At 42.3% G+C, this 13,411-nt stretch overlaps 1 protein-coding gene across 5 annotated transcripts in view; it reads right to left on the reverse strand.

Moving 5' to 3' along the window:
• Jade3 (jade family PHD finger 3) overlaps window positions 1–12,839 on the reverse strand; it is a 126,943-nt gene extending 114,104 nt beyond the window's left edge. For 2 of the 5 annotated variants that reach the window (XM_076918896.1, XM_076918897.1), the window contains exons 1-3: window positions 12,285–12,624; window positions 8,890–8,984; window positions 4,883–4,970 (exon numbers count right to left, since the gene is read on the reverse strand). The gene's annotated coding sequence lies outside the window, so the exon portion shown is untranslated. Of the gene's footprint in view, window positions 1–4,882; window positions 4,971–8,889; window positions 8,985–12,284; window positions 12,626–12,739 lie in introns of those variants that run through there. The other 3 variants (XM_076918898.1, XM_076918895.1, XM_034486356.2) reach the window with 3 other exon arrangements.
• Window positions 12,840–13,411: the final 572 nt, after the last annotated feature.

Genomic DNA, 13,411 nt, shown 5'->3' on the forward strand with positions numbered 1-13,411 from the left:
CTAGTTATCTCACCAATCAGATCATCAGACAGAACACTTCTTCCCAAACCAAACACACCTGACATACCACCTACCTGGTAACAGTGGAATACAATTGGAAAAACTGTAAAAACCTAATATTGGAAAGCAGTACAATGGACAACCCAATGCTAAGAAAAGTAAAAAAGATCTCATGAGAGCTAGAAAGATGTCTCAGCAGTTAAGAGCACTTGCTGCTTTTACACAGGATCCAGGTTCAGTTCCCAGGACCTCCATGGTGGTTCATAAACATTTATAACTCCAATTTGAGGGAATTACACCTCTCTGAGTACCAGGTACACAAGGTAGCACACAGACATGCTCATAGGCAAAACACTCATCCACATAAAATAAACACAAAATATAAAGTTATCATTAGAGGAATAGGAACTCTCTGGTGTGCATACCCTGTCCCCCCATATGCACCAGGCCAACAAAACACTGAACAGGCCAACTCCTCACTAGATTATCCAAACTAGAAGCCTAGGAAAAGAAACCGTAACTCTCAACTATTAAAATTTATCAGATCTCTTGCCCATGTACAGTTTTAAGGATGTTCACAAGGTGTATCAAAAGGTACAAAAATATCCCAAGTTACAAGACAATCACTGGGTTCAAAGTAGATGTTGGGACTATCAAAAATGAAATTTAAAGAATTATGATTGATGTTAAAAAAAGCCTAATAGATAAAGCAGATAATATGTAAGTTCAGACAGATAATTTCAGCAAAGAAATGGAATCTAGGAGAAAAAAGCAAATAAAAATACTAAAATTAAAAAAAGTTTAAAAATTCAGCAACTCAGTGGGCATCAAGTAGACTTGATACAGCCAAGAAAACAATAGCTTGATGGTCATGTTTATTGATCAGACCACTAAAAATTAAAACAAAGAAGGATGAAGAAAGAGAAGAAAGAAGGAAAGAAGAGGAGAAGGAAGAAAGAAGGACAAGGAAGAAAGAAGGAGAAGGAAGTAAGGGACAGAGGAAGGGAGAAAGGGAGGAAGAAAGGGAAGAAGGAAGGAAGAGAGGAGGGAAGGAAGAGAAGAGGAGGAGGAAGAGAAGGAGGAAGAGGAGAGGAGAACAACAACCACCCAGCATACACTGGAAATGATGGCTCAGTGCTTAAGAGCACTTGTTATTCTTGTTGAGGACCTGGCTTGGATTCTGAGAACCCACATGCTGGCTCACAACATTCTGTAACTCCAGTTCCAGGGGACACAACACCCTCTTCTGGCCTTCACAGCACTGAACCGGTGTGGCGCACTGACATACATACAGGCAAAAATACTTAAAAACAGCACAGAACATTCAAGAACTGTGAGCTATTAACAGTATAACTAACTTGGAATTGGAATCCTAGACAAACAAAACAAAAGCAAAATAGGCTGAGTTATTTGAAAAAATAGCTGAAAAATTATACACAGAAACCACATATAAAGGCAGTTTGGAGACTATTAAACAGGATAAATAAAAAAATCTATTAGCTATGGAGGACCACGAGACTCAAGATGAGGTGTTACTCTTTCCAGGGTGTTCCCAAATCTCCACCCAACCTAAAAGAGGGGACTTCCGCTAGACCAAGCAGAGAGGGGCCACCCAGAACCCCCTCTGACTGGCGATCTGAATTCTTGCTTAGACTGTGAGGCTAAGCACTGCAAGGGAATATAAATAAAAGTTAAAAATATGTTTCTGGGTTCCCTGAGGGACAAGCCTGACTGCATAGGGGTTGATGTCAAAAGTATCCCCTCTCCAGGAAAAAGACATTGGGATGGGTATGGCCCTCACACCTCATTAAACGACGACAGGAGGACCGGAGCCATTACAAGGTCCCCTTTAATTACTGGAGGTCAGACCTCTATCCCTGCCTTGGCAAGATTAAAATCACCAGGGTTCTTCTATACTTGGAGAAGGGAGGAGATGTCAGGGGCAGCCCTGCTTATACACTGAAGGCCTAAAATCAGCCATAAGCCTAAAATCAGCAATAGGCCTGACATACATGCCTGTTAACACAAAGTCTTGGGTCTCTGCAGAAAAACACTGAAACAGATGGATATAAGCTACTGTAAACAGGCAGCTTTTGTGGAAAGTTACCAGCCTGAGTAGTCATAGACCTTGTAAATAGGCAGCCTTGGTGGATAGTACCAACTTAGATAAGGACAAGTGAATCTTAGGCAGAGTCATAGTGGCCTGTCCCTGAACATTTACCCAGCTGATATCCTATTCTGAAAGATATCTGTACTCCCCCTGAACACCTATGCTCCTGTGTCATCCCCTCCCCCACATCCTGCATTTTTGTGTTTATAACCCCTGTGTTAAAATGTAAAAATTATGATTTGATAATAAAAAAATTTAAATAAAAAATCTAAGTATATCATATTCAAATTGCTTAAAATCAAAGGTAAAAAGAAAACCTATAAGGTCAGAAACAAAGAGAGACATCAGATGTACACAAGGACAATAATTATACCAGACTTAACTAGATGATATACAACATTAAGATAATACATTGAAGGAAGGGGAAAATCTCTTCCAGCCATTGTTCTACATTCCACAAATGACCTTCAAAAGTGAGTTGAGTATGAAAACTTTCTCAGACAAACCCTAAAAATGTTTAAAATTCCTCTTTTCATTAAGTTTTACTTTAATATGCTATTTTATTAATTCTTTTGAGAATTTCTGACATGCATACAATATATTTTGATCATATTCACCACCTACACTTTCCTCTAACTCCTCCAGGATCCGCCCTCACCTCTCTTCCAATTTCATATGCTTTTAAAAAACTAACTCACTTAAAGTGCAATTTGTGCTGTTCATATATGCATGGGTGTAGGGCCATCCACTAAAGCATGGGTAATCTATTAGGGACTACATTCCTAAAGAAAACTGACTCTCCTCCTGGCAGCCATTACTCTCAATGGCTCAACTACAAGTAGGAGCTTATGACCCCTTCTTTCCCCTCCATACTAGAATGCTGTCTGGCTAAAGAAAATTCTTTAAGCAAGCTGGGAAACTAGAATTAAGAAAAGAAATAAAGAGCACTGGAAAAGGAATAAATGAAGGTAAGTATGACATTTTTCTAAAATGTTTAAGAAGTCAATTTTCCATCCATCAGCCAAAGGCCAATTTTACAACCAAGCCTTCTAAGATAGCAGCCTCAAACCTGCTAAGGTAAATTGCTTTCTACAGAAAAGTATACTAAAACAAACAAACAAAAACCACCCAAATCTAAAATGCTACAGCCAGTATTATTCCCAATGAGATAGGAACAAATTAAGTGATCTTTTTTCACTACAACTGTAAAGAAGAAAAATATCAGAGTACTAATATTACATTATTTCAAGATTAACTACAAAACTCGAGTACTATAGTACTCGAGCAAGTATGTTACCATAGTCTATCATAGCTAGGAATGAGGTTCAGAGCTAGAACACTTGCCTAGCATGTTTTAGGCCATGGGCTCCACCCTCAGCACTGCAAAGAAAAGAAGGTAGTAACATAATTAATGGAAAAATGGTTAAAACACACAGATTTATGGAACAGAGCTACTCAGAAATGATGCACAGGTGCAAAGATAACTGAATAAATAAAGACAGACTTTTTTAAAAAATGATGCCATAAAATATCTCATATGCAGGAAAATGAACTTCAACACATAATTCACTTTCATGGCTCATTGGAATCTGAAATAATAGAAACCCTTTGGAGGACAGTTTGTACACTTCTGACAGATAAAGATCAGTAATACCATTCCCATGTATTTATCCAAAAGGAACTAAAAACTTATGCTCGCACAAAGACCTATAAACTAATATTTACCACATCAGTTTCCTCTAGCCTACACACACATAATTCAAAGCTAGAGGTGTAGCTCAGTGGTATGGTATGTATGTAGTCCATGGAAAATGAAAAACCCTGGATAGGCTCAATCCCCAGCACCACAAAAAAGTCACAACTATACCAAGAAGCATTTCAAGGGGAAAAAACTTACCTGGATTTTTTTTCTTTTAATCTGATCAAGTCAAGTGATGGGAATTCCCATAACTCTATATCAGCTCTTCTTAAAAACAAATTTAACTTTTGAAATAGGAAAATAATATATCTTAAAATTCAAAAGATATACAGAAGAGCTTATGCATTGAAAAGTCTCACTCTTAACCACTAGTCCAGGTCATTCATGTCCCAAAACTGTCAGTACTTAAACAGCCCGTCTATGTAATCAAAAATTTATATATTCTTGCCATCGCTCTCTGTTTTACCTAAATGGTAACACATTCTCTATTCTGTTTCTAATATACAGTGCAATAATACTCTCTTGTATAACTAAGTACTGACTGATACTCAATATATCACTAATCTTCTGTTACTATAAGCAACATTCCAATTAACATACAAGTATTTGTTGAATTAATTTTTGGATAAAGTGCTAAGTCAAATACTATGTTTATAAATATGGATGGCTCTTTTCAAACTCCTGACTTAAATATCAGGAATTCTAAATTTTTATCATGGGAGGAAATAAGAAAACCTAAGATCCTGCCATCACACAAGTCTCAGGAGGAACACACACCCCTATGATACACTAAATGAGCATTTTACTCAGTTTCCCACATTTCCAAGGACTATTACATTTTATATAATAAATTTCAGTCCTCAGGATGTTAAAAAAAAAAAGCCAGGCAGTGGTGATGCATCCCTTTAATCCCAGCACTTGGGAGACAGAGGCAGGCAGATTTCTGAGTTCGAAGCCAGCCTGGTCTACAAAGTAAGTTCCAGGACAGCCAGGGCTATACAGAGAAACCCTGTCTTGAAAAACCAAAAAAAAAAAAAAAATGTTGAAAAAATCTGTTATATGAAGAATGTTACCTTTGAGGTCTTCCAAACTAAGGTCAAAGTCTGATGACTCCAGGATGGTAGATCTTGGCCACTCCACAGTATGATGTTGGATTCGTCACTGCAACCACAGGAAAGTTGTAAAAATTGGAATAAATAAAACATATTTACAAAGAATCCTTTATCCATATTACAATGCCCAATTTCTTTCCTTAGGTAAAAAATATTAAAGGGTGTGAGAAGGGGCAGGGGTCCAAGGCAAAACTGCCACTTTTTCTTTCATCTCCTGATGGTAGATTCCCATGTCCTTTTGCTTAACAACAAATGTGATTAAGCATGAATGCGTATTGAGGAAACACAGGAACTCCTTTGATAAAAGCTGTATAATATCAGAGAGCAGTTGACCCATTTGTGAGAATATCTACTTCCAAAACCACACTGCCTCCCTATGGCTTTCCATTCATTACCAATTGTTATGCATTATTGGTATAAAGGCTCCCAATTTATTCACAGCTCCTTATACCCACTCTTTAAATGGTCTCCCACAATGACTCTAGACTTGCTCATGAAAGTACTCTTGTGATTTAGCAATGGAACAATAGTAAATGTGACAGGAACAGATGCTTGAAAAAAAGTACTTATGTACTGGTTGGCGCTTACTCTCCCTTGCTTCTCTCTTTTGAGACTCTGAGACCACCATGTTAATAAGTCTAGACTAGCCACCTAGAAGAGACCACATAGAGTGGTGAGCCATCCAAGCTTAGGGCCTCTTTCCTAAACAATTAGTCTACCAACCACTAGCTGGCTAGGCAAGGACATCCTAAATCAAGCCACCAACTAAGTGTTTTCTCTTACCTCTAAAAGTTAACTAGCACAGGCTACTTAGAAGTATGTTTGTGACCTAATATATATGACAAGGGGAAGAGAACACCGATTCTTTCTTGAGAGGTTTATGATGTACATAAAAACAGTCCCAAATACTAAAAATTCCACTACCTGAATGAAAATATGAAAAAATATAGTAGAAAAAATGTTCTCACTCTTTCCAGTCTCACAAATGTACTGTCTACCATCACAGATGGCACACGCACAAAATTTTAAAATGACAAATTTCCATTTAGTCACAGAAGTATCTTAATTATGATATATTTAAAATAAAGTCTTATATTTCACTGTTCCATTTGTAAGGCTAAATCCAGGTTTCCAAAGATTAATTTTCCTCTGAATTCCAATTGTTTGTCTATTTCATGGGGCTTAATGAAAGTTAGATGACTTCCCTTAATGCATCCTAAAATGTAAAAGATATATGAAACTAATTAAACTTCTTTTTACCATTTTTACCAGCATTCTGAAGTGCCACCTTCTTTTGGCATCATGGCAACTCTTCTTACAATATTCACAGAGACAGTCCAACTTACCTAGCTATGCATTTGGCACAGGTTTTATATAGAAACATCACCTATACTGGAATGCAATGTGGAACACTGAAGAAATGACAAAGATTTTTTTAGAAACCACTGAATACGTTTTTTCTGAAGTACTTACACATACATACAGTTTAGAAAACATTTAATAAAATACCTTCAAGTAGCCTATGCTTACCTTTAAAATAAAGTATAAGTTTCTTTTTTTCTTTTTTGGTTTTTTGAGACAGGGTTTCTCTGTGTAGCCCTGGCTGTCCTGGAACTCACTCTGTAGACCAGGCTGGCCTCGAACTCAGAAATCCACCTGCCTCTGCCTCCCAAGTGCCGGGATTAAAGGCGTGTGCCACCACTGCCCAGGAAAGTATAAGTTTCTTGATGAGGTTGCACAAAGTCTATCAATCTTCTGCCTACCTCTTCTCTCTTTTCCCAGATCCAGCCAAACCTCTGTGAACCCTTTATGCCTCTGTCCCAACTCTGTGCTGTCACAATACTTACTATTCCCTCCACCTGCCAATCTCTTCTCTCTTCATTTTACCTTGTTTATTATGATTCATTCTTGAGGTTCCAAGGGCACTCCACTGGTCAGTCACAGAGGAATTAAATCTATCTCTTCCTTACACACACACACACACTCTCTCTCTCTCTCTCTCTCTCTCTCTCTCTCTCTCTCTCTCTCTCTGTGTGTGTGTGTGTGTGTGTGTGTGTGTGTGTGTAAGACGTGTAAGACCTTGGGCAAGTTGGCTTTGCTTCATCATTTCAATATTCACGCATCTAAGAGATATCCTCTGCTCAGAGAGCTATTCAATACTCAACATAAGAGAAATGGTTACCAAATCACGGTTGCTATTACATTTATTATCCCACAAGGTAACTACCATCATCTCTCCTAGCATGACTAACAATTAAATATTTATCTGTTAAAAAAACAAGAAATTTCCACTTGGATTCTACCTTAATACCTAATTTTTTATGTTACTCCCAACATATTGTATTTTTGTAAGAAGAGATGAAATAAATGTTTAGAGAGCAAATATTACTTCAACTAAATTCTAACTACCATCCTCAGAAATATGATTTGGCACATGAAGAAACTGAGAAGTAAACTAGCCAATATCAAATGGAAGAGCCAGAATTTGAGTCCAAGTTTGCCTTAGTTCCACTGCCTGTGGTGGATGCATGACATCAAAGGATTCTCTAACTCATGAACTTTCTCATCTAAGAGCAGAAGGCCTTAAAAATAGATATGTACAGTTGCATCCAGTTAAGTGACTCCCAGATGTCTACTCTTCTGCTCCTTAACCAGGCCTCTGTTCAGCAGAACATTCTTCCTCCTGTGAGAAGATTCCTTACATTCTTTCCACTGGACATTAAACTCTTAAGGGGATGAGTATCTTTCACCTTTTATACTCCTAGCAAATAGAAAGCACTCAGTATGTTTGTTGAATGAATTAAATGGTGGCTATATTAATGGCCACAAAACTGAGGGGTTTCATGATCTTAAAATCTGACAGAGGGAAGAAAACATGACAAGAACAGTGAAAAGGAAAGGGTATCTTAAATACTCTTAAAATTGGACTTCTTTACCTAACATCAAAGATTCTACTAGATTTACAAACATATGCTTGGTAGCTACACAGGAACTTTACCTCTGGAGCCCTGCTCTACTACCAATGTTCTGCTATACCAGTGATTCCATCTGAGACACTCTTCCCAACAGGATGGCCTTGACAAATACCGTTCTCTCACTGTTAGCACTCAAATGATTTGTAAAAAGAAACAGAAAGAGCAAATGAAAACAAACTGCTGATAACTGGTGACCTTGGATAAAGGGAATACAGTGAGTTTTTATACCAATCTTGCAACATTTTTGAAAAGTATAATACTGTATCAAAATTAAGTTTTAAAAATCTAGAAAAGAATAATACCAGCAAGTTTCCCAGAGATTTCAACAGAGGGTCCAGTGTACAGGCCAAGCTGATATTACATTCTCTTGTCAGCTAATCCAAAAACAACATTCTGGACAAACTTTGACCACACCTTACAATTCTAGTGCTCAAGAGGCTGAGGCAGGAGGATCATGAGTTGGAAAGCCAGTCTGGGCTACACAATAAAACCCTGTCTCAAAACAATAACAACAAAAAACCCCACACTGGCTTAGGTGTCTTTGCCTATCAACAGGTATCAGAGGAAAATGTTCTCTTTGGGTAGTAGGGCATAGCCACAGTTTCTAAGCTGGAGCAGAAGGGTACTCAATAGATGTCTCCTATTGGCCAAAGTCCCAATATAACTTCTTTTGTTCTTTAGAAATATATTTTTATTATACTGTGTTTTCTAAGATTTATTTATTTTACAAATATGAGTACTCAGTCTTCATACACACAAGAAGAGGGAATCAGATCTCATTACAGATGGTTGTGAGCCACCATGTGGTTGCTGGGAATTGAACTCAGAACCTCTGGAAAAGCAGCCAATGCTCTTAACCACTGAGCCATCTCTCCAGCCCCTGTATCTTCTTCTTGTCAGATCCTTTTTCTTCAGGGCAAATCAGGACTCCTAGGTACCCACAAGAATATGCATGTCCTCATGTTCAGAAAAACAACACTTTTGAGTTCTTACCTTCCCTTTCCCAAGTCAGGCAAGTTTTTCCCAATGACTCAGCACAGAGGCACTTTTGATTATAGGAGCCTTGCTTCTGCTGTCTATGGGAAGACCTACAGAGGACACAAAACGGGTCATGGAGGAGTCACAAAAACAGAAAACGTAAAGCACTAGTAAATTGGTCTGTAATGATCACCTACTAGCACCCTCTTATTCATTCATTACTTATAACCATCCATCCTAGATTCTTCCTACCCCACAAATCTGTATAAAGCTGAAAATGCTTTAATTTTCTTAGCCATAGTAACTGGAACAATACAAACTTGTGAATGAACTAATGTCACCACTTTATAAAAGGATTAGGGTAAGGGGTAGGTAGATAGCTCAGTGGCAGAATGCTTACTTAGCATGTGCAAGGTTCTGGGTTCACTTTTCTTTTCTCTCTCTCTCTCTCTCTCTCTCTCTCTCTCTCTCTCTTTTTTTTTTTTTTGGTTTTTGGAGACAGGGTTTCTCTGTATAGCCTTGACTGTCCTGGAACTCACTCTGTAGACCAGGCTGGCCTGGAACTCAGAAATCTGCCTGCCTCTGCCTCCCAAGTGCTGGGATTAAAGGCGTGCGCCACCACTGCCTGGCATGGGTTCACTTTTCAACACCAAAAATTATGGCTAGAATAGAGCCAGATGGGTATCACCTAACACCTACCTCTCATCTAGAAAAATGAGGCAAGTAAAGATCACAGTAAATTGTCCCCTAATGAGATATTATCTTAATATAAATCAGCATATTAGTTCTATTTTCTTCAGCTCCTGTTTTTTTGTAATCTCCATGAAGAGGTATGTACATAATGTCCCATGATAATATTTAACCTCATTTTTTAGCCTCCCTCTCTGCATCCCTAATCAAAGCTTCTAAGAGTTCTCTAATGTCATGTCTCTGTAAACACCTGATATCTCCTGATTCCCTTACCACTCTCAAAATATGTGATTAGTTTCAGCTAGACCTCAAAGTTGAAAAAAAAAAAAAAAGGGGAGATGGCTTTGTATATCTTACAGGACAAACATTTGTTAAGGTTGGTAGAACATAAGACAGGAATAAAACAAGCAATATCAAAGCCATACAAAATCTATTAAGTCTTCAACATCCTTGTATTTTAGCTTTTACTAACTCGTCGTATGTCTCAGGTACGATAACTGCCCCTGAATCATTAGCTGTGATGATACTGAGAATAGTATACAGGCCAGAAATTGGTTCACAAGTGTTCCAAAAGCTTGTGTGTCCTGAAAGCAGTCTCCAAGTCATTCCTGGGTACTTCATTTTGAACTGCCAATGACCAAGATTCATATCCCAGTGCCACGGAAAAGAAGAAAGAGTATGGAACCTGTGGTTAGAACACTGTAACCTGTATTATTTCAGAAGTTGCTGACTAAAAAAATGTGAGGAACAGTATTGTATTTTAAAGCAACAGTATTGGAATAAGAGCTCTTCATTAGTGAAGAGAGGTGTACAGAACATATGTGAAAGAAAGGTGACAATAATGGTAACTAATGTTGAGAGCTTAACATGAACTGGGCACTCTTCAATTTAATATGAACAGCATCCCCCCTCCCCAACTTCTGTAATCCTTGACGTGAGAGTTTATCCTCTAATAATTACGTATTTGAAGTCAGAGTTCATCTAAAATAAAAAGAAAATGTTAGTTATAGAAGTAGAATACTCTTAAAGTTAAGCAAAAAAAGAAAAAAATCTGTTTTTACTTATCCAGAATCATCACATAATGTGTAAGACCCACACTATTTCAAGGGTACAAAGGCTAGGCTCTACGTTCCTACCATTACAGATGTTATAGAAATATTAAACTAAATAAAATACAATGCTTTGTTCACGTGGACTCTGCTCTTCTCCCCACCCCCATTCTCTACCTCCCCCCCACCCCCCAGGCTAACAAGAAGTGGCTGCAGGCAAGGTATTTAAGAGAAGCACTCTGGGAAAGAGGCTTCTGGTTAGGGTGAACTAGGCAACGATGTTGTGCAACCAGTTTCTACCTATTTTTTTCCCCATTACTTTTCAGAGTTTTGAGAGTAGCAGTTATCTTTATCTGACTGAATACAGGGAATGAGGTCACCTTTCCCTCTAGGACACTGAAATCTGTCACCATGGTTTGATTTCTTATACAATCAAACTGTGGCGGGTGGAGGGCGAGGATCTCACCCTCAGTTTTACAGTGTATCTCACAAGGCGGGGTCGGTCGACCCTTGCACACATCTCTGAAGATGAATTTCCCTGTAACTCAGAACGCCAGTGGAGTGGCCAAACAAGTTTCTTGCGAAACCCCTACAAGGTACATATGTCCTAGGGCTGCACAGAGATAAACTCTTAAGCATATCTTCACATACCACCATTAAGGACACTCACTGGAGATCCCACCCCATTTTCTTCCTCACAAATAATGAACGCTGGTTGCTCTGTGTAATTTAAAGCCAGATTCCACCAAAACCAAGACTGCTCCAAAAAGCAGGAGAAAAAGACTGGGAGGATTAAGAAATAAATAAAATAAATAAAATAAAATCGATGTGGCTCCCTCAGAGGAGCTGGAGAAAAGTTAACAACTGTGCCAGTGATCGGTGGCAGAGAAATCTCCCCGTAATTGGCAAAGCCCTGGCGATTTTCCCACCCCTAGACCTCAGGGCGCTTGTGGGCTTCGAACACTCGCATCATCCTTAACAATGACGGGAGAAAGGAAAGTTCGCCGACGGCAGGGCGCCCGCGCTCCCGCTACGTTGGCATCTCAGCTCTCGGCTCAGCTCGGGGTGCCCGATTGCTCCCCGCACTGCTCGCCTTGCCCTCTCCGGACCACTCGGTATCTTCCCGCTCCGCAAGGCTCAATCAAACGGCCAGGGTGCGCCCTCTCGCTGCTCGGACCAGCCAGCCACAGGCAGCTGAAAGAGCATGCCCTCTAGCCCCGAGGTCTGGCCCCACGAGTCCCTGATAGCACGGACGAGCACCGGGAAGGGGCGCCCGGAGGGGACTCGGAAGGGAACGGCCACCACAGTTATGGCGCTCAACGCCTCCGGAGGTGTCCGGGGAGGCTGTAGCCCAGCTCGCGTGTCCGTGTCCGCGGCCCCCCCACCACCCCCGCCCGGGGCCACCGGGCACAAGCGCGCCACCAGCGGAGGGGCGACTGGGCGCTTTACCTTAGCCCACACACGCTCTCGGTTCCGAGGCTCTCGGGGGGCGGGCGGGGGGGGGGGGATGCCCGGGGGCAACCACTACGTGGAGCTGGAGCGACCCCGAGCGTGGCGAGGCCGGGACCCCCAAGCACCACGTCCCGCTCCTCGAGGCCGCCACTCCCGCCACTAAACCCGCACTACGCCCACAACCTCGCCGGTGCCGCGGCCGCCCTCGAGAGCGCCTACCTCCGGCGCGGCGTCTCGCTCAGCTCCTTCCTCGCCGCACACTGAGGGCCCCCTCAACGTGCCGGGCGAGTCTGGCTAGGGTGGTAACCGCCCCTAGCCGCCCGCTTTCTTCTCTTCCCTCCCTCGCACCTGCCCCCTAATCTCACCCCGCCCCCTCCCTGCCCCGGCCTTCCGAGGAGCCAAGGGGGCCGCCCCCTAGCGCTCTGCTCCCGCCCTCGGCCCTGGCCGCCTGGCCCTTCAGGCCTCAGCCCTGGACAGGCTGCTGGGCGGCGGCGGCTGCGGCGGCGGCGGCGGCGGCGGCAGCCGAGGCGGCGCGGAGCACTATTGTATTCCTGACACTGTGCGCTCCCACGCTCCGCCTCTTCCCTTTCCTTCCTCACCACCGCCACTCCCCGCCCCCCCCCTCCCCGCCTTCCCCCCCCCCCCCCCCCCCCCGCCGGCTGCGCTCGCCCTACCCGACTGACTCCCGCCGTCTGCTCGCCGCGCGTTCTTCTGGCGGGCTGGGCGCCGTCTCCAGCGCCACCGGCTCGGAGGCTCCACCCACCTCGGGCTCCCGCACGCGCGCGGCGCAGCGCTTCAGGTGGGTTCTCCTCCCCTCCTGCTGCGCGCGCGCTGCTGCCCTGAGGCGTCCCAGCCCTGCTACGCGCTGGAGCCGGCGAGGTGCACTGGCTCCTGCTCTAGCACGGTCCGCGCTGAGCTTCCCAGCCCTCCCTCGTGCCTCGGTTGTAAAGTTCCAATCGTCTCTAAACTCTAAAACGACCATTATTTCTGACGTTTGTGCTTGAAGCACACGGATAAATAATAAAAAGCAAGGAGGCAACTGACAAGCACATTGATCCAGTTGTAAGCAAAAAAAAAAAAAAATGCTTTATGTTGCTATGGATCTTCTTTCTTTTTCTTTATTTCTGATGTTGACTTAGCCTACAGCTCCCAGTTATTCAAACCTTCGTCCAGGTGTTCCTGGGAAGATATTTTGGTACTGTAAAGGTTGGTTGACTTAAAAGTAGGGGTCACGCCGGGCGGTGGTGGCCCACGCCTTTAATCCCAGCACTTGGGAGGCAGAGGCAGGCGGATTTCTGAGTTCGAGGCCAGCCTGGTCTACAGAGTGAATTCCAGGACAGCCAGGG

The sequence above is a fragment of the Arvicanthis niloticus genome, chromosome X (assembly GCF_011762505.2).
Source record: "Arvicanthis niloticus isolate mArvNil1 chromosome X, mArvNil1.pat.X, whole genome shotgun sequence".
NCBI lineage: Eukaryota > Metazoa > Chordata > Mammalia > Rodentia > Muridae > Arvicanthis > Arvicanthis niloticus.